Consider the following 20,309-nt stretch of genomic DNA (forward strand, 5'->3'; position numbering starts at 1 on the left):
ACTTATTTACAAAACAGAAACAGACTCACAGACCTACTAAACAAACTTATGGTTATCAAAGGGGGAGAGGGATAAATTAGGAGTTTGGGATTAGCAGATACAAACTACTATATATAAAATAGATAACAAAGTCCTACTGTACAGCACAGGGAACTATATTCAATATCTTTTAATAAACTGTAATGGAAAAGAATATGAAAAAGAATATATGTGTCCCACCTGCTGATATTGTAAATATTTATTGGTTCAATTGTTTCTTAACTCTAGCTCTACCCACTAGAATGTGAGTTCCAGGAGAGCAGTGACTTCATACTATTCACTCTTGGTTTTGTAGCAGTTTAGTAGAACCTCAATGAACAGTTGATTAGTGAATGAATGTATGAATGATTTCATTCACCCTTTAAGACCACTCTGCAAATTAGTTATGTTTAGACCCAAGACACTGCAACTCTATTTCCCTAAGTCCCACGCTCTTCTTGGTACCCCATACCGACACATGTTGGATAAACAAACATGGGGAGGGAAAGCCATCCCTCCCTCCCCCTCCCCCTTGCTTCTCCTACCTTTCCTTGGTAGGACCAGAGTCTCCCAGTTCTCTCCTCCCTGGCACATTCTCAGAGGAATGCAATGAGCAAAGTCGACACAGAGTAACCATTTCCCATGTTACTTTTATGTAATGTATTTGTAACCCAAGAAGGAAAGGTTATATCACTTGGAGTCTGGGAGCAGAGATCGTCAGATTTATGAGTCCTCTCTGAGTCACCCGAGGCATCACTGCAGCGCGGACCTGGCCTGAGGCATGAACCGGAATCGGAGAAGTTGATTTCTGTGAACTCACCGGGCGATGATGACGGCACATCCAAGGTTAAGGTGACGGATTTTCCGGTACCGAAGTCTTGCCCATTTATATCCACGACGCTGCACCTCTGAGGTACCCTGTTGAATGACTCACTCCTGGCTACATTTGTGCCTCAAAAAATATTGGGTAGAGGCTGCGCTCACTCTGGCTCCAGTTCCACAATGATCTCACTCCAGCTCCTGGTCCATAAGGATGAGGTTCTGCCTGAATTATAACGCACTGCACATTTTCAGTTACTCCTTTCAGAAAAATGGACTTTTATCTTCCTTATCTTTTAAATTTTATCTCCAGGTAAATATAGCTTTCTCTCCAATATATTTTTATTTCAGGAGGATGATGGATGCAAACAGGAGCCAATGTTTTAATTGCTCTAATACAATGAATCATCTCTTTCATGCGCATTTTACTTCTTGCAAAGATTTTTTTTTCTTAAATCTGTAAGTGCATTTCTGAGAGTTCTGAAATGGAAGCATATCTTTGAGCTTGCTGACTGCATTTCCCATAGTAGGCTATTTATATGTATCTCTAAAGTGGATTACACATCTCAGGGGACTGGTCATGGGCTATGGAGTCACCTACTTCGGAGTCACCAGTTCAAATTTAGTCCAGACTTTCGGCAGCGAACAAAAATCATTGTAACTGACAACGGTTTGGCTTTCTTTTGTGGAAATGGATCAGTGGCTCCCCTCCGGTTCCCAGTTCCCAGTTCTCCACGGCACAGGGACCACAATCATCTCAAGGGAGATCCTCCTAGCGCTGGGGGAACCGGAAGAGAAGCATTTGTATAGAGACACACACACACACAGACACACTCACATGCCCCCTGTGGATGCACATATATAAACACACGTGTGCACACATACACACATCAACGCATACACACATAGTGGTACCGCTATTTTGACCGAACTCATCCGCAAGGAACAGTAAGAAACATATTGTAACCACTGATCTACCAACACTCAGTTCTCTCCAAACTGTGCAACAACTTAAGAATGCGCCTACACCGCCCGGGGTCCCGCTCTTGCTGTGCAGGATTTCTGCAAATGGATGAGAGCACCTTCGGAAGCCAGCCTGGCCGTTCACTGTGATGAAACAGAACATGACACTAGTCTTCAGGGATGTCAAGCTGGAAGCTTTTAGGAACACAAGCCTGCACTTAAAGAGCAAAGACAACTGAGACGACTCTTCAGAAACACTACCTCTCCTCAGAACCCAAGAGACTGGATGCCATTCTTCATCCCCTGCTCCTCCTTCATCTCTTGCCTCCAACATACCATCATGGCTTGTCCACCTCTGCTCTTCATACACCATGAGTCCATCACTTGTTTCCACCATCATCATCACCCTCTTAGGGAAGGTGACCACTGTCCCTCCCCTTGAATACTGCAACCTTCTTCCCCTGTGCCCTTGCCTGAGATTTTTACTCCACGCCTTCTCTGTGAACATTCCAGATCACCACTGTCCTGTTAAAACCCTTCGGTGGCTCCCGTTGCTTCATATCGAGGTCCGTACTCCTAGCACAGCCAATAAGACCTTGACGATTTCACCGCCGTGGCCTCCTCCTCTGTGTTCACATCACAGAAACCATAGACCCTATAGCCATGTTGTTTCTGTGATGTTTCCATCAACCAGATCTCCATTGCCGCCTTCCACCGTGTTTCCTCTTTACTATTCAATCATCCTTCTTGACTCAGCATGACTGTCCTTTCTTCCCAGGGGTGTAAACTCAGCCTTCCAACTTCTGGGTTGGGTGCCTTCATATAGCCCTATCATGTCACTCACCACACTACAGCAGAATATTATCCCCTTTAGCGGAAGCTGAGTCTTGTTCACTGTTGAATCCCTAGTCACTAATATGGTACCTGGAGTTTATTTTGGTGAATAAATAAATGAGTTCAGAATTTTAAGAATGGCTTATAGCATTTTCTCTCTTTCATGACTACCTTCCTCCTATCTTTTTTGTTCTATTATAAACCAACCTTGGATCCTGAGCACATTTTATTCTTTTTCTTTTTTTTAATCTTGGTATGGACCTCTCTGCATATAAAGCAGAGAACAACAGAAATGGAGAGGGGAACTCCACTCCAAGCCAGGATTCAAAAGGTAGGTTACTAAGGAAAATCAAATGCTAGCCTTTCCGGGAAGGCTTTAATTTACTTTTTTTTTTTTTTTTTTTTTCCTAAGGACAGTCTATCCTGTGCTTGAAGAGCTTTAGGCAAGATCTTACCTGAAGATGATGGAATCAATTGGATCACTGTTCGTTATAAACAAATCTAAGCCAGGTTTTGAAATGAAGGTGAAGAACCTAGAATTATTGCTTACATGACTATGTCTATTCTTCTTTGGACCTGACAGAGAAGGAAAAAAAAAGGAAACGAGAAGGAACAGGTAGATAAGGAGACGATAGGATATATTTCTAAAATGAGAGTATAAGAAATATACAGATGCAGAGGATTGGAAGTAGAAATGATAACTACTAAAGGAGCTCAAGGAAAGAAAGTGGGAAGCATAGAGACAGCAAGAAGAAGAGTAAAAGCAGATAAGCGAGAGAGGTAATACCTTAGGGAAAAAGAAGAGTGAAAATCAAAAGAGATGAACAGATAAATCAGAGGAGAAGAAGTGAAAAAGAATAGGCAAGAAGAAAAGAGGAGACAATGTAATATGGTAATCTGCTCAGAGTAGGGGCCTTACTTTGACAGTTGAATAAATCAATGAATGAATGAGAAATAAGAAAAAGTCAAGGAACATCAAAAAAGCTTAAAATATTTGGACTTTGATTTCCAATCTATCATGTTATGTATTCACTGCACCCCCACAGTACTGGGCCCATCCACAGTCCAGTCAACTGAGAGCAAAACTGGATTTTATATTCATGTTAAGAATAGAATGTGATTAGAATGCCGATCATTCATTCATTCAAACAACAATCACTAAGCACTCTCAGAGGCCAGACCCTGTATTAGGTGTGAAGGACCTGATGTCAGACACATCACCTCTGCCCCCAGGGAGACTGCAAAAGAAAGCACTAAATCTCTTTCCAAAGTGGAAAGAATCTTCTACTTTATACTGCACAGCCTACATCATCTGTGAAAAAAAAAAAAAAATCAGAATCAAAAGTAATAGTGTGGCTTGGCCAAAAGCCACAGGAAATGGGGGCGTCTTTCTCAACAGAATTAGATGACGTTATGACATGTGCCCATTTCGAATGGAACTGCAAATCATAAAAATGCCAAAAACATGGGAGAAGAAAAACATTAAAGGAGCTAACAGAAGAATATTAAAGACAGACGTTACTAAAGAGAGAAAGGCATAATAAATACAGGGTACTTTAAATTTTCTTTGTCATAGGGCTAGACTGCAGTTTGGCTCCCAATCCCATTAAAGTCATTCTAAATTGAGTCCCTTGGTATAATGAGCCCCTGTTGATAACAGCAAAACACATGGCCTCTCAAGAGCTCCTGGAAGGGGCCCTGCAGGGCCGGCCACCAGGAGGATATTCACGGAGGAAGGCTGTGGCCACTTCGCATGGCAGCCCTGCAGACAGAAACACAGACCCACCTCCCACTCTTCCTCCCCAGATCCTCAGCACAGGAGGGAACAGCACCCCTTTGCTCTTCACCAGGAGACAGAAACCAGACCTTGTAGATGCATATTTCAGTAACAAGGTCCTGCTGAATCCCCAACTTTTGAGATCTGCTGGCTATAAATGTCTTAGACTTGAAGAGTTGTGGTATTACATTAGCGGTTTCCTGGAAAAAATACTCTTGACTATTTTATACTTGGACTACAAGTTGTAGCTTCCTATTTAACTTGAATAAAAGGGAGAATAATGTATACAATTTCCCCACCGAGGTCGTCTTTCCTCATACACTTTGGATGATTCGAAACAGAAAGGAGTTTCGAATAAGGACGGAGGGATTCCAGATACATTTTATAATCAACACCACCCTCCGCCACCGTACAAAATGCTAGCAAATTTGAGGGACATACACTGTAAGTTAGTGGGACATCCAAGAAACCCAAATTATTACATTACCATTTTCCTGGACCCCATTAACCTTGAGAGAACGGTAAAGGTCACAAGATTGCATGGCTAAAGAGCATTCAGCAATTTCTCTAAAAATGTAAAACCAATAGCTCTTCCACCCATGCTCTTTTTTTTTTTTTTTTTTTTTTTAATCACTAAAGGCATTTGCATGAAAACAGGATCTTTGTTTCCTAAGAATTGATCCCCTTGCCACGTGCTGCTGCAGCATCTCCACCTGGGTGGCACCAGAGTTCCTGCTAAAGAGCTAATTGTAATATCCCAAAGGATTGTGGTTTCAAGTGGAAGCAGCTAACCTCTTATGAAACAAAGACGCTGTTTTCAAGCAACTGTTTCTTACAATAAAATGCAAGAAAAGCTAAATATCTAAAATGTAAAATAGATGATTTATCTGAAGCATAGATACTCATATTGGCTATGACTCTCTGCTTCTTAAAGCTGCAGGAAAAAGTTAGACAAAGAAAAAAAAAAAGAGAGAAACTAAAAATGAACTTTCAAATGTTAACAGCATGCTTTTTCTACACCTTTGCCAGTGTCGTTTGCCTACCAACGTGGGACAATTATAGTCTTATTATTTTACTATACTAATCTCATTTCACTCAGCAATATGGGTCTAAAATTAGGTTTGAAAATGGCATATGTTATCTAGACACTACTTCATTTTTGCAACTATAAAGCCACTTACAATAATTTCTCTTTTCCATTATCCCTATGTAATTTAGCATTGCTCACATTTTACTATTTCTATTATCACAATTAGGCATCGGTTTTCAGGGGTTTTAGTCTCAGCAGTGTGCACAGATGAGTATACTCCTAATCACTCTTAAGAGATGAGTAGAAATATTCCTTCCTACAGCATGAAACGAACACCCAGGTCTCATAAACCCCAAGTTACTGCACAAGTAAGAAAAATACAAATGGATTTAGAATGTATCCTGATAAATATATATCATTTATGGAAAACACAGGAGAAAAATGTCAAATGACCACTAAGAGAACCTAGGTGATACCCAGCCTTTGAAGCCTATTTCAGGAAAGATAACCAGACGTGGACGGACATTCACGTTGACATGCTTTGTATGACCCCTGAGCCATGGGCTGGAGCCAGGGTGCTGCTTTCTCTCCTATGGGCTGCTCAAATAATCACACGAGGCATGGCCCGTTGCCCGCGATTATCTGTGACTCTCTCCTGTGGGTGGGCACGACGTGTCAGAAAAGAGAAAGCTGTGGATAGGACTCTTGCGTGAACTATTCAGATTTGCCCTCTCTGGACCTCACAGCCCCAGTTACCCGCGTAAGAATGCCCAGATCTTGGATAAAGAGAAGATGAGGGGAGGATCAGAGCTGGAACGGGGTTCACACCTCATCGTTATGAAAAAATTAAAAGAAAGCTGGATCAAATGCACTTGCCATAACAACAGCACAGCTGAGGTATGTAAAGATATTATACTGTGTACTGTCTTTAAAGATGTTGAAGTCAGAAGAGCCAGTATTGAACACTTAAACGTGAAAAACTCTGCTTGGTGCTTTACATTAACTCACATTTAAAAATAACCTTCCAAGGCATTCTTATCTCTCTCTTTTTTTTTTTTTTTTTTTTTTTTTTGCGGTGCGCGGGCCTCTCACCGCTGTGGCCTCTCCCGTTGCGGGGCACAGGCTCCGGACGCGCAGGCGCAGCGGCCATGGCTCACGGGCCCAGCCGCTCCGCGGCACGTGGGATCCTCCCGGACCGGAGCACGAACCCGTGCATCGGCAGGCGGGCTCTCAACCACTGCGCCACCAGGGATCTCATCTCTTGCAAGGTGTACACAGCATCTGAAGATGATGTGACTAAGCCTGGAAGGGTTAATTTGCCCAACTTCACACAGCAAAGTGTGGGCACACTGGGATTCAAGATCAGCCCAGGCCCGATTTCTTTCCTATTCTAAGAGGCAAAGTTCTTATCAACTTAAACTAATGAAAAATATCTGGTAGTTTACCAAAACTCTAAGCCTGGCTCAAAAATCTTGAGCTTCATTTATTCATTCAGCAAACATTTATTCATTCAGCAAACATTGGTTGAGTAGCTCTTCTGTGATGATTCATACTTTGTAAGAGAGGAAATTTGGTTTAAAAAAAGAAGAGTGGTTAGGAATCTTGGATCAAGCCTCCTTCCTAGCTTCTCTGGTCCTTCTAAGGCTAACTACTCAACTCTTCTTCTGTAACATGAAGACATTAGACAAGATCATTTCCATGTTTGCTTCTAAAGGGGGTAATACCTCTACATGCCTCTGTTCTAATACCCAGATAATAACTAGTCATTTCATAGCAGGTTTGTCAAGATCAAGCTATTGTAATTAACAAATAGCATTGCATGGAAATGTTGGTTTACTAACTACCTCATTATATGAACATAATCTACCCCATACATCTTTGCTTGTACCTAAGTTTTTTCACATGTAAAATGTGCTAGGAGGATTGTTGTGGTGTCATCTGAGTGCTGCTTAATGCTTGCATTATGATACATAAGTGAATAATTACTGTATTAGTTTGCTAGGCCTTCTGTGACAAAGTACCACAGACAGGGTGGCTTAAACAACAGAAATTTATTGTCTTACAGCTCTGGAGGCTAGAAGTCCAAAATCAAGGATGTCACCAGGGCCGGTTCCTTTGGAAAGCTGTGAGGGTAAATCTGTTCTAGTCCTCTCTCTGAAGCTTCTGGCTTGCTGGCAATCTTTGGAGTTCCTTGGCTTATGGCTATATAAACTCATCTTCACGTGGCATTCTACCTGTGTCTCTCTCTGTGTCCAAATTTCCCCCTTTGATAAGGACCCCAGTCCTACTGGATTAAGACCCACCCTACAGACCTCATCTCAACTTAATTATCTGCAAAGACTTTATTTCCAATTAAGGTCACATTCTGAGGCCCTAGGGGTTAGAACTTCAACATCTTCGGGGGGAACACAATCTAACCCATAATAGTTATTGTTCATAAAGTTTTTATTTCTTTAGATGTTTCATAAAATTTAAAAGCTCAGTTGTCTCCTGCTGCACTGATTCCACATGAAGGACCATTTAGGGACATTTCACTGGAAACCCACAGAGGAGAAGGCAAGACACAAGTTCGGGGTTTGGGAAGGCAGAAGCTCAGTAAAGCACTCAGCCCACACGGCGAGGGTTCACACACTCTGTTCCCATTCCATGGAGACCCACAGTAATGGAAAGTCCAGCCTAGAGATGGCTCATACTAAGCACATGTCAAAGATACAGCTTTCCATTCAATCGGAGACAATTCTGTTCACAAGCAACAAAATGGCCCCTGCCATGTCATGTAGGGTGGTGGCCTCAATGAGATAATCTTGATTTAATAGAGAAATATAAGCAATATAAGGTCATAAGCTAAGACCATCATAAAGCACATGCAGGCACCCTATACTATACTCCCAAGCTGCTTTTTAACTCTGAGTGAAATAATTTCCCCAATGTCTACAGCAATGGCTCAGTTAATTTCCTCCCTTAAGAGGATATCAACCTGTCCCCTATAATACATCTTACTAGAAGTGTTTTTCTTTTCTTCTGTTCTTTTTTTATGTTAGAACTCTAAAGATATGAGGAGGGAAACAGCACTGGTTTCTGAATGACAGGAAATCTCCCACAGAAAGAAAGCACATTCACACTTGATTACTGTCTCTAGAGACTTTATAAAAGACCAAGCATCAGTATTTGAAAATGAACCAAGTGAAAGGTACCAAACTGCCTTGGGCAGAAAAAGCAGTATTGGCATCTCCCTACACCTTCACTAATAATTCTTTCATTCAATTAAACAAAAAAAAATCTGAGCACCTACTATGTTTCAGGTTCATTGTTCTAGGCAGAGGGCAGCAATTTAAAATATTTAAAATGGGATGGTAGTGGTAGATCTCATTGAAAAAGTAACATTTGAGGAAAGCCTTGAATTATGGAAGAAGTTAATCACAAGGATATATCAAAGAATATTTCAAGCAGTGCCAAGGCCCTGGATAGCTCAAGGGATAACAAAGAGGCCAGGTGTTTGGAGCAGAGACACGAGGGGAGAGGAGAGAGGCCAGGTGAGGGAGGAGATGGGGGTCAGCCCAGGTCAGTCTTCTCGAACATTCTAAACACTCTGACTTTAAATGGAAATGGACAGCCACAACAGCATTTTGAACAGGGGTGAAAAACCAGGCTTATGTTTTGAAACCTCTTTTAGCTCAGAAAAGTCTCCTGCTCATCAAAAGCAAGTGACCAAGTACTATCTTACCTCACGTTTAAAATTTACTCAAGATGTATTAAAGACTTCAATGCAAGACTTGAAACCATAAAACTCCTAGAAGAAAACATAGGCAGTAAGCTCCTTGACATCAGTCTTGGTAAGGATTCTTTGGATCTGACTCCAAAAGCAAAGGCAAGGCAACAAAAGCAAAAATAAACAAGTGGGACAACTTCAAGCTAAAAAGCTTCTGCACAGCAAAGGAAACCATCAACAAAAGGAAAATGCAGCCTACTGAATGGGAGAAGATACATGCAAATCATATATCCGATGGGGGGGTAATATTCATAATACATAAAGAACTCATACAACTCAATAGCAAAAAAAGCCGAACAATCTGAATAAAAATTAGGTGGAGGATCTGAGTAGACATTTTTCCAAAGAAGATGAGCAAGAGGCGCATGAAAAGATGGTTAATATCACTAATCAAGGAATAGCAAGGAGGCCACAGTGGTTATATACATCTGTATATATAAAATGGAATACGACTCAGCCACAGAAGAGAATTAAATCCCGCCATTTGCGATAACATGGACGGACTTTGAGGGCATTATGCTAAGTGAAAAGTCAGACAGAGAAAGACAAATACCATATGATCTCACTTATATGTGGAATCTAAAAGCAAAACAAATACAAAACTAATGGACACAGAGAACAGAATGGTGGTTGCCAGAAGGCAGAGGGCGGGTGGGCAAAATGGGTGAAGGGGGTCAAGAGGTACAAACTTCCAGCTGTAAAGTGAATAAGCCATGGGGATGTAGCATACAGCACAGTGACTAGAGTCAGTAATACTTTAATTGCGTATTTGAAAGTTGCCACAAGAGGAAATCCTAAAATTTCTCATCACAAGAAAAAAAATTTTTTGTAACTTTGTATCAGGACTGACGGTAACTGGACTTTTGTGGTGGCTAAAGCCAGCTCAGCACCTGTAAATGGCTCTTCACAACGAATCTCTGCTAGAAACAAGCCAACCTCAAACCTCCAAATCAGCACCAGTGTGTATTTTTTTCAAAGAGAGACAGAGATTATACACATTGTGTAATAGTCAATTTAAGGCAGATTCTTCCCTAAAGTTACATGAGCTTGAATAAATCTGGATTTGCTTCCTACTCTTTAAAATTAAGGGATCAGTACCAATAAAAAATTATCTGTAAAAAATAAAAATTATTTTTATTATCAGTACCAATAAAATTATCAGTACCAATAAAAAATTATCTGTAAAATTGCATATATACTGTATTTTTCATGTCTGGTAGCCATGCTCCATGATGGCCTACGAGGACCCTCGTCTCCTGGTATTCACATATTTTTTGCGTGAGTGGCAAAGAAATAGTGAATTAGGGCTGTCCAGTGTGACCACTTCAATAAGGCTGAAATGATGATGTGTGACTTCCAAGGCTAGGTCATAAAAGACATTGCAGCTTCTGCCTTGTTCTAGAGAATCACTTGCTCTAGAGAGATGGCAGCCACCATGCTATGGGGAGAGGCCCACATGGAGAGACACCAACACGCCAGCTGTATAAGTAGCCACCTTGAAAGTGGGTCTTCCAGCCCTATTCAAGCCGTCCTTTGACTGTAGCTCTGCCCAAAAACCCACTGCAACTTCCTGGTGACAGACAACCTCATGAATAACCCCGATCCAGAATTTCCCAACCAAGCTCATCTTAAATTTCCAAGCCACAGAAAGCATGAGAATGAATATGTCCTTATTTTCTGAAGCCCCTAAGTTTGGGGGTTATTCATTACTCAATAGATAACTGTTACGCTTTCTAACATCCAAATATTCTAGTGATCAGCAGTTAGCTACTGTTTACAACATTCATTTTTATCTGAACTCGACCCCAAAATCAGTATTAAGATCACAACCAGATAAAACTATATTGGGAAATTACAGAAACATACACTGAAAACCTTCACTTGACTGAAATACCAAAACTAAAAAGTACTGATCTGGAGTGAGATTAGAGTGCTGGAGGAAGGCTGGACTTTGGAGTCAGTAAAAGAAATGGGTATGAAAAATGGCTCTGCCACTTATTAGCTTGAGCACATGACTTAAACTGGTCAAGCCTCAGCTTCTCAATTGGCAGAATGGGAAAGTAATGCTGAGTTTACATTGTTGAGAAGAATAAATAAGACAATATGTACAAATAATTTTAGTCACCAAACATCAGTTTCTCTTTCATTAAAATGAATCTGGGCCAGGTTTGTTATGAAAAGGCAAATCTCTAAAAATAATAAATTGACATGTGTGTATAAGTTTTATTTGCTTGTCTCATGGCTAACGTTAATTGTAACATTAGTCTGGTTTTGTGTCTAATATTAAGCTAACCAAAACTCAGAGTGTTTACAATCAGTAATTCATTTGTTATTGGCCACTGCAATGCCATTTAAATTTTGGATAGGGGAAACAGCTAAATACTTTACAGAACCAGATCAGAAAAGAGCTTAATACCTAGTACTCTCTTTTTAGTGATTTCTACAAAGGAGAATTGACAGACAATGAGGTATGTTTTACCCAGTTTATTTATCCTTTCTGTTTGAGCACGTTTTAGAGAGTATTTAAAAATAAAGTAGAATGAATTACCGACCAAACGATACCCAAGTCAAGATTTCCCCAAATACAGTAACATGGGTATATAATCTAATGTTCTGAAAGAAAATAGATTGTGCTGGTTAAGAAATTAATCTGTATAACTGTATCAACCAATTGACTTATTCCAAAAATATCTGTTTATTCTCATGAATGATGCTGTCTGACAATTTAGCTATAGTGCCTGTGAACTGAGAATAGTATTTTGTTACTTATAGCTGCCATCATAAATAGTGCACCACTTTGAAATTACTGAACTAAAAATAGTAAAAGGGACTCTGCACTTTTTACTACCAAGGACCACCTGACACCTTTTAGAGTTTTTCCCCCATGAGTCCTATTGCTTTGTGTTGGACAATCAAACTGCATTTAGCTAATAATAACTGTTCTGTTTTTATTAATAAAAAGCTATATTGGGCTTCCCTGGTGGCGCAGTGGTTGAGAATCCGCCTGCCGATGCAGGGGTCACGGGTTCGTGCCCTGGGCCGGGAAGATCCCACATGCCGCGGAGCAACTAAGCCCGTGAGCCATGGCCGCTAGGCCTGCGCGTCCGGAGCCTGTGCTCCGCAACGGGAGAGGCCACAGCAGTGAGAGGCCCGCATACCACAAAAAAAAAAAAAAAAAAAAAAAAAGCTATATTATTGCTGGTCAGAAATTTGTAATTTGTATAAGATAAACCAATGTTGCAAAAAAAGGAAAATAATAAAGGCGGGGGTGGGGAGGACAGGGAGGGATTATGTAATCCCAAAAGCAAAAGTAAGGAGATATTTAGTTAGTTTGTTTACACTGAGATTTTATGTCTTGTTTTCATCAGACTTTAAAAAATCCTGAAAATGAGTCATTCCCCCCTTACTTCCTCCAAGGATCCTAAATTGAGAACTATTTAGACCTAAATGCCTTCTTTTAAAGAAGATCAAGACCAGAAATGTTCTATGATTAATCCAAGGACACAGTTTAAAACGACATGAGCAGGACTGGACATTTTTAAACACAAGACTTCTGACTTTGCCCCACTATACTAAGACCACTCTGAGCTTGCAAAGGACAACAACTAGCTCCATTCATCAGATCAACAAAAATTTCTGTCCCAATTTCTGTTTGGTATTCACAGCATTCACGTTCAAGAGAAATAGGAAACTCTTAGGACTTAAGCAAGACTAAAAAGGGCCAACATACAGAAGGACTTGCATAATGTCTTCCTTCTCAAAGTGTCAATGTCAACCGAAGGGAAAGTTCTGCTGTCTGCTACATTTAACTCAAAAGATAAGCTGACATCTACAATATCCTAAATTCTCACTTAATGTATTATACGGTAACATTAGAGGTGGTTTTGAAACAGCTCTTCTGACCATTACAAAAAAAGACTTTTAATAAAAGGTCAAACCCACAATTTTTCTGTATCAAAATTCTCTCTTCTTTTTTCCTAGCCCTTTGTAAGTCAAGTAGCCTATGCAAGTTTATAGGAAAAGTACTCTTTTGCTTACTTTTAACTCATCAGCTTCAGAGCCAGTAAATTCATCACCGGTCTTCATTGATGGATATATTTTTTCCCCAAGTATGTTATCACTTGTTTTCAACAGAGCAACAACTAATAATTAGGGATAGAACTGGTTCACTCTTAAAACCCGGAGACTATTTTTTTAACTCACATAGCTGAGTCCAGTTTGAATTGGAGTGGCTTTGAAGCCAAGGAGTTGAATCCTTTTGGATTATCATCTGACTTTTTTTTTTTTTGTACACTATGATGCAGTATAGAAAAACAAACACATGCTCAATACTCAACATATTTATGGTACCAAGCAGACATTTGTGAATCATTTTAAAGTATGTTAAAAAGTCAAATATAATTGAATAATATAACAATTAATTTGGTAGTATAAAGATTCAGTGTAAATTTTATTTAATATTATTGGCGATATACTAACCTGAATGATTGCTATATATACAACTTAAATTTATTCTATTAATAATATCATGGATAATGTAGTTTATTCACGCCACAGGAGGTGTGGAGCCAGTATTATACTATAGTTACTTAATAACAATGGCTTAATAACAATGGTTGATTTTAATTACTTAGTAAACAACTAGTGTCAAAATAAATTCTTAAACTGTGTGCTATTTTACTTATTGTCATCCGTGATAAAGGCTAACTTCCCCACCTGTATTTGATAAATCTTATCATCAGTTTAAGGCTTCTAATAGCTACTGTAATTCTATGTGATTAATTACTCTGAATAATCCATCAAGATTTTTCTCTAGATCTTTAAAAGGACTGTAATGAGTTCAGAGATAATAGAGATTAAATACACAGGATACTCACAAAAAGGGCAAAAGGGATATTCAATCATCCTGTATACATATATATATATATAGGATTCCAATGCGGTAGAATGTCCCACCATGCCAAGACATTAAGACTTGAATGTGACTTGTCAGTTATTGGGGGTTGGGGGATGGGAAGGTGGGGAAGTTGAGTGGTTGGTTGAGAGAGAGAGAGACAGAGAGACAGAGAGACTCAGAGAGAGCAAGCTATCACCATGTGGTCTTACGATTTCAGTCTAAAATTCATAAGATATTTTCCCATGATACCATGTAATTACTAACTCAATTTTATTCTCTCCTGCCAAAGCGGGAAGATGGGACAGGAAAGAAACACTAAGCCAATGGCATTTTCATAACAAATTTTGGAATGTTGTAATTGTGCTATTGGATAATTGAAGGATATTATCCTTATCTTCAGCTCAACGCCTGAAAAATATCAGCACTTGTAAGGATTACTGTCAAAAACCATTTATGACTTCGGAGGATTAGCGAGTAAAAAACTTCAGTCTTGTAAATATCTTTATCAAGTCAGTCTCCACAAAACTCTTACCCTTCCTGTTCTATTCTTAGGTGATTTTCTTTGATGAAACCAAACTTTCTACGCCTATCAAAGAAGTTTTACTTGGACTTCTTTCCTTCCTTCCTTCCCCCACTTCCTTCTTTCCTTCCTTCCTTCCTTCCATCTATCCATCCATCCATCCATCCAGGTGTTCATTCAGTACATACGTACTGAGAATTTACTACATGCCAAGCACTGTTCTAGGTGCTGGGTAGTCAATAGTAAACAATAATAATAATAAAGCCCCAGCCCAATTATGGGATTGAGGCTGGAGCAGATGAAGAGCAAGAGAAGGGTGTTAAGCGATCCATAGTGCACCCAAGAGAGGAGCTGTGATATAAGCAGGAAGAATGCTCTACCACAGGGAATAAAATATCCCAGATCTTCTGCCCCATGGGTCTAGTGCCACATCACAATCTCACCTTTAACCCGCACTGCTCAGACGTATCCTAAAGGAACTAGGCACTTAGATAAAACAGCTACAACACCAGGACCACAAACCCAGCCCCGCTGATATAAAAATCTTCACCACTACTAATCACCCATTCTTTTTAACTCCTTTGAGCCTGACAGCCAGAATGTGATATGGGCAAGGTCAATCTTATTACCTCCAAATTCAGCAAGTTGCAAAGCCGTCGTTCAGGGTTACAAAGCCAAACAGCAGAGCTAAGGTCTTAAACACAGACTTCTGATTCCAGTACAGAGCTTTTTCCATACACTGTTATTATTTCTCTGCCATCAGACTACATCCTCAGTGCAAGGATAGAGCAGCTGAATCCAAACCCTTGCCTCCAGTGACTGCTCTAGAATATCCACAAGATGCTGTAGTTGATGGCAACTGATAGGGAAAGAAGACTGCCTTCAGGTAGCATGGGAAACACGCTAGATCTCTTTAGACTGTGTGCAGTCTCTAGGCTGGTGCTACCAGAGCTCTTGGAGTAGGGGGTAGGAAAGACAAGTACTGGTCAAGAATTCAGCCCCAAAGGCAGCACAGATGGCTATCACAAGCTGCCCTGTGAAACAGCAACACAACTTCTACCTCCAGAAATTTTATCAGTCTCCTTTCATTAACCAGGGACAACGGCCCTTGATTTATCACTTCAGTCCACTCCTCCAAGGTTCTGCACCGTGGCTGAGTTGAAACAAATCCCGATGACCTCTGTGGCCCAGAGACTTACTGAAATGGACCAGTGTCCCCCAACAAACTGCTGGCTAGAGGAGCATCCTCCCACCAGATACTAGGAATACTTCTGCAGGGTTTAGAAACTCAAGAAACACCTTTCTAAAGCTTTGAGCAGAGACATTAGTGGCCACGTTTCTAGGTCACCTGCTGGGAACATGAGGTGGGAGGATTATCTTGCATGTGCCCAAGTCTGCATTGGAAAGCAGTTCACTCATCCTCCTCCTTCACGGTAAGAGAAAGAGTTGATGTCACATTCATTTCCATCTCTGTAACTTCACCCTGTTACTAAATGCTTCCTGCTCAAGTCAATCTGATATAAATTCTACATGTTTAAGACTAGGTATCACTCCCCTCATACCTCTCTGTGTGCACCTAGCACAGGGCAAGGCTCGCGGGGCACGCTATGTCTCGGCTGACTTATTCCTTTAAGGAAGACTGTTCTTTAAAATTCCTTCCATAGGATGGTAGATCAGATGGTAGATCTGAAACTGGCCTAGAGTAGATGCAAATCAAGTGGTGTTCAAGTCACTGGCTTTGGGGCTTTCAAAGCTCTCAAGTCCAGAAACATCCAAAGACACAGCTCCAAGCCACTCAAACAAGCCCACGATTTTATTTGAAAAAGAAACAAACAAAAATGACAGGCTATAAAACAAATGTAAACTTCCCATTGCTTTATGATGCTCTGCTGTCAGGCTCACTGTCTACTGTGAATGGTGTTTGGCGTGAATTCTTTAGATGGGAAAGTTGTTTAAGGAACGCTCTACGTCCATGTGTCTCGTGAGCATAGCCCATTGAGTACCGTTTTCAAATTCTCAACTGCTCTAACTTACACTTAAAGCATAAACATCCGACCAACCATGGGGACTTTTTTATTTATGGGGTACAAAACGAAGAGATTTCACGGTAGGGGGGGGAACATCAGCAAATCAGATGAGCAGAGATGAACCCAGCCAGCCCCAAATGAGAGAGGCAGATGTAGTCATTAACACAGTTCCTGATGAATAAACATACCCTGTTGTATTATTTTGATGTCTGCCTGTTCTTACACGCTGTGTCTCTCTGGCGAAGGAGAGCCAATATCTATATCTGAAAATGACTGTTAATCACATTTTTGAAAAACATATTTTAGCAAAGGACGAAAACACTCACAAATGCAGCTGGAAAGCAAAATGAGAGAGAGAAAAGCAGCCATCCCTGCAGCCAAAACAACTCAGTGTGGGCACAGTGTCATGTGGACGCATCTCTGAAGCCCAACTGATTTGTAAAATCATCAGAAATGAGGCGGCTGGCTCTGATTACCATTGTGATTTGGGGGTGTATTCAGCCTTCGATAGAAAGTCTGTTCAAATGAATTCTCCCACATAACACGCCATCCGTCAGGCGACGCGCTAACAGCGATCTTCATAAAGAACTGAACGTTGTCAAAGGTTATTTTTCCATTCAGAGGTACGCATGAGAGGTGGAGATACAGCTTCACACCAAATTTTGTCCTGTGAATAGAAGTCATTGAATGACTGTCTGAAGAGGCCAGGAGAGTTTGAATAAAATAGCCAAAGACCGGGGAAACAGTGACCATGAATGCAAAATTATGCGAACTAAGATTAAGCAAGTTGTGTAGTGGAAACCGGGAAGCCGAGGTAGAAAAGAGGAAGATGGGGAAATTCGATTCTCTTCTCTATGATAACAGCCCCTTACCTCCTCACCCCTCCCTCGAGACGGATTAGATCTGAAAATGCCTTTGATCTCTGGTGGACAGGTTTCGGCACCAATAGGTTAAAATATTTATGGGCAACAGCTTGAAAATTCCAACAAGCCACATTCAATAATGAGATCTACTGATGAGTCCAAGGTTACCCACCAGACGCCACCAACTCCATATGATCTGCTTCCTATGCAAATATCTACATACGTGCAAAGTCTCATTGTTATAAATAACTCATCTCCCAGCTGCACACACACTCTACAGAGAAAATGACACACCGCCTATCACTAAATGACGCCAAGTGAAAGTGATGGAAAATGCTGGCCTCCAAACCTGTGTCTCTCGATTTTAGGTTTTATTTGGAACAGAAAAGGAAGTCCCAAGTGAAATCAGAACTCCCTGGCATTCAGTAAACAGGTTTACAGGTTGCTACTCCAATGCCAGGAAGCAAGGCTGGCCTTCTCGGAGCCTGAGTGGTGACGTAGAAAACTGTGACATCAGCTGAATCTTTTCCCTGGCTCTGGAGGGAACAGAGGCTGTGAGCAGCTCAGTTCTTGTGTACTACCCTGCTTCCTCTCTACATTAGCTAATTGGTTGAGTGCTTACACGCAAAGCACTTTGCTGGATACTCTCCAAGGGGTCTAAAACCCTTGCTCTTCATTTTAGTTGAGCTGACCCTCTTCTCTCCTTGCTTTGGGACTGCTTTTGTCCGGGAAAGGATATGAGAGGTTTCCTTACACACACACACACACACACACACACACACACACCATTCCCCAGCATGCCTGTCACAGCACCTCACTTGTGGATACCTCATATCTAGTTCTCTTTTAAAAAATTTAATTTGTACTTTATATATTGGAGTAGAGTTGATTCCGAATGTTATGTCAATTTCAGGTGTACAGCAAAAGAGATTCAGTTATACATATACATACATGCATTCTTTTTTAGATTCTTTTCCCATGTAGCTTATTACAGAATATGGAGTAGAGTTCCCTGTGCTACACAGTAGGTCCTTGTTGATTATATATTTTATATACAGTAGTGTGCATATGTTAATCCCAAACTCCTAATTTATCTAGTTCTTAATCTCAATTCTCCAGGGAATTCTCCTCTGTGGTCCCTGGCCACCCAGCTTCAGACCCAACCCTGATTCCCACACCCCTCACTCTTGCCCAACTCAGACTTGTTACTTTCAGAATATTCATATCTTTAGTCCCGATTTTTGTATTCAGCCTTGTTTTAACTTCCCCTTGGTTCTGGCTTCCTACCCCTTGCAGGATTTACTGTTTCCTAGAAGCCCCACTATCATTAGAACCAGAGACATATCCAGGTTTTGAGGTGCCTGAAACTCATGCAATTGGAGAGGGACTCTCTTTAATAAAAATAATATAAATGTAAAACTAAAAACAAAGCTTTGGAGGCGGGCCAGGCAATGGAGATGATCTGGTGCTTAAATGTCATCAGCTTCTCAGTAAATCTGCCCCTGACTAGACCTCCGTAATTCTAGCAGATTGCCCTCAAAGGTTCTTGGCCAATCTTCTGAGGAGGCCATCTATTTCTATAATACTTAAGACCTTGTTTTCCTTTAGAATTTGAGAATTTAATAAAACTTGCAAGTGTTGATGCTCACAAGAGGCATGCAATCCATATCTGCTGATGTAAAAAATAAAAGTGATGATGATATGGGATCATAGACGCCCCAAACCCCAATGCATAAAATTTGAGAAAAAAGAAGCTCATGAACCCAACTGATTATACGGAAACAGTTACTGATGCACACCTTATGTGACAGCATTCAAAACACGTCCTAATCTGTTAGCATTAGAAAACCCTTCTTTTGAGTTACTGATAGTAAGAGGTTGACACTGACATTGGCAATGTAGAAAAGGCAAACTCCCAGGCTAAGTTTAGGTTAAAGGAACTTGGGGAGTATGGGTGCATTTCTCTCCTTTCTCCCACAGTTTCCTCAAGCAACCTCCCCTCTGGGGCTTCCCACATCTGTCCTGCCAGGAAGCTCTCCAACCCCATCCAGGCACTGACCAGTGGACAAGGCTCACTGCTCCCTTATCCCTGCGTTCTCTGAACACCACTGAATTAAACCCTTGGCATTTCTATGGGATCCCCGCAGAAAAATCCCCAGGGATGCAAGGATTTTTCAATATCTGCAAATCAATCAATGTGATACACCACATTAGCAAATTGAAGAATAAAAACCATATGATCATCTCAATAGATGCAGAAAAAGCTTTTGACAAAATTCAACAGTCCATTTATGAGAAAGAAAACTCTCCAGAAAGTGGGCGTAGAGGGAACATACCTCAACATAATTAAGGGCATACATGACAAACCCACAGCTAACATCATACTCATACTTTTCACACATACAATGGTGAAAAGATGAAAGCATTCCTTCTAAGATCAGGAATAAAACAAGGGCACACACTCTTTTATTCAACTTAGTTTTGGAAGTCCTATCCACAGCAGTCAGAGAAGAAAAAGAAATAAAAGGAATCCAAACTGGAAACTGTTTGCTGTTGACATGATACCATACATAGACAATCTTAAAGATGCCACCAAAAAACTACTAGAGCTCATCAATGAATCAGTAAAGTGGCAGGATACAAAATTAATATACAGAAATCTGTTGCATTTCTATACACTAGCACTGAAATGACAGAAAGAGAAATTCAGGAAGCAATCCCATTTACCGTTGCATCAAAAAGAATAAAATACCTAGGAATAAACCTACCTAAGGAGGCAAAAGACCTGTACT

General features: G+C 40.6%; 1 protein-coding gene across 24 annotated transcripts in view; it reads right to left on the minus strand.

The window, feature by feature from the left end:
- Positions 1-20,309, minus strand: part of ESRRG (estrogen related receptor gamma) — a 645,982-nt gene that overhangs the window by 507,368 nt on the left and 118,305 nt on the right. For 3 of the 24 annotated variants that reach the window (XM_067027649.1, XM_067027582.1, XM_067027588.1), the window contains exon 2: positions 17,131-17,321. The exons of 20 other annotated variants lie outside the window; for them this stretch is intronic. The gene's annotated coding sequence lies outside the window, so the exon portion shown is untranslated. Of the gene's footprint in view, positions 1-838; positions 856-17,130; positions 17,322-20,309 lie in introns of those variants that run through there. One more of the 24 variants, XM_067027584.1, reaches the window with a different exon arrangement.

The sequence above is a fragment of the Kogia breviceps genome, chromosome 1, assembly GCF_026419965.1.
Source record: "Kogia breviceps isolate mKogBre1 chromosome 1, mKogBre1 haplotype 1, whole genome shotgun sequence".
Classification (NCBI taxonomy): domain Eukaryota; kingdom Metazoa; phylum Chordata; class Mammalia; order Artiodactyla; family Physeteridae; genus Kogia; species Kogia breviceps.